The sequence below is a fragment of the Drosophila kikkawai genome, unplaced genomic scaffold (genome assembly GCF_030179895.1).
Source record: "Drosophila kikkawai strain 14028-0561.14 unplaced genomic scaffold, DkikHiC1v2 scaffold_255, whole genome shotgun sequence".
Lineage (NCBI taxonomy): Eukaryota > Metazoa > Arthropoda > Insecta > Diptera > Drosophilidae > Drosophila > Drosophila kikkawai.
In genome coordinates, this window is record NW_027222597.1 from 212,102 (window position 1) to 214,281 (window position 2,180).

Consider the following 2,180-nt stretch of genomic DNA (forward strand, 5'->3'; position numbering starts at 1 on the left):
GTACTTATATTAGTTTTTAGAAGGCTAATTTATTTGCATACTCAATTGTAAATTTGTAAACAAAAAGTTCACAACTCCGCTAATAATGCATGTATCCACGGCAGAATTTGTATTTATATTAGTTTTTACAAGGCTAATACATTTGCATACTCAATTATAAATTTGTAAACAAAAAGTTCACAACTCAGCTAATAATGCCTGTATCCACTTCAGAAATTGTATTTATATTAGTTTTTACATGGCTAATACATTTGCATACTCAATTGTAAATTTGTAAACAAAAAGTTCACATCTCAGCTAATAATGAAATTTGTAAACAAAAAGTTCACAACTCAGCTAATAATGCATGTATCCACGGCAGAATTTGTAATTTTATTAGTTTTTACATGGCTAATACATTTGCATACTCAAATGTAAATTTGTAAACAAAAAGTTCACATCTCAGCTAATAATTCATGTATCCACTTCAGAATTTGTATTTATATTAGTTTTTACACGGCTAATACGTTTGCATGCTCAATTGTAAATTTGTAAACAAAAAGTTCACAACTCAGATAATAGTGCATATATCCACTTCAGAATTTGTAATTTTATTAGTTTTTACATGGCTAATACATTTGCATACTCAATTGTAAAATTGTAAACAAAAAGTTCACAACTCAGCTAATAATGCATGTATCCACGGCAGAATTTATATTTATATTAGTTTTTACACGTCTAATACATTTGCATACTCAATTGTAAATTTTTAAACAAAAAGTTCACAACTCCACTAATAATGCATGTATCCAACCAGAATTTGTACTTATATTAGTTTTTAGAAGGCTAATACATTTGCATACTCAATTGTAAATTTGTAAACAAAAAGTTCACAACTCCGCTAATAATGCATGTATCCACGGCAGAATTTGTACTTATATTAGTTTTTAGAAGGCTAATTTATTTGCATACTCAATTGTAAATTTGTAAACAAAAAGTTCACAACTCCACTAATAATGCATGTATCCAACCAGAATATGTACTTATTTTAGTTTTTACACGTCTAATACATTTGCATACTCAATTGTAAATTTGTAAACAAAAAGTTCACAACTCAGCTAATAATGCCTGTATCCACTTCAGAATTTGTATTTATATTAGTTTTTAGAAGGCTAATTCATTTGCATACTCAATTGTAAATTTGTAAACAAAAAGTTCACAACTCAGATAATAATGCATATATCCACTTCAGAATTTGTATTTATAATAGTTTTTACACGGCTAATACATTTGCATACTCAATTGTAAATTTGAAAACAAAAAGTTCACAGCTCAGCTAATAATGCCTGTATCCACTTCAGAATTTGTATTTATAATAGTTTTTACACGGCTAATACATTTGCATACTCAATTGTAAAATTGTAAACAAAAAGTTCACAACTCAGCTAATAATGCATGTATCCACGGCAGAATTTATATTTATATTAGTTTTTACACGTCTAATACATTTGCATACTCAATTGTAAATTTTTAAACAAAAAGTTCACAACTCCACTAATAATGCATGTATCCAACCAGAATTTGTACTTATATTAGTTTTTAGAAGGCTAATACATTTGCATACTCAATTGTAAATTTGTAAACAAAAAGTTCACAACTCCGCTAATAATGCATGTATCCACGGCAGAATTTGTACTTATATTAGTTTTTAGAAGGCTAATTTATTTGCATACTCAATTGTAAATTTGTAAACAAAAAGTTCACAACTCCACTAATAATGCATGTATCCAACCAGAATATGTACTTATTTTAGTTTTTACACGTCTAATACATTTGCATACTCAATTGTAAATTTGTAAACAAAAAGTTCACAACTCAGCTAATAATGCCTGTATCCACTTCAGAATTTGTATTTATATTAGTTTTTAGAAGGCTAATTCATTTGCATACTCAATTGTAAATTTGTAAACAAAAAGTTCACAACTCAGATAATAATGCATATATCCACTTCAGAATTTGTATTTATAATAGTTTTTACACGGCTAATACATTTGCATACTCAATTGTAAACTTGAAAACAAAAAGTTCACAGCTCAGCTAATAATGCCTGTATCCACTTCAGAATTTGTATTTATAATAGTTTTTACACGGCTAATACATTTGCACACTCAATTGTAAATTTGTAAACAAAAAGTTCACAT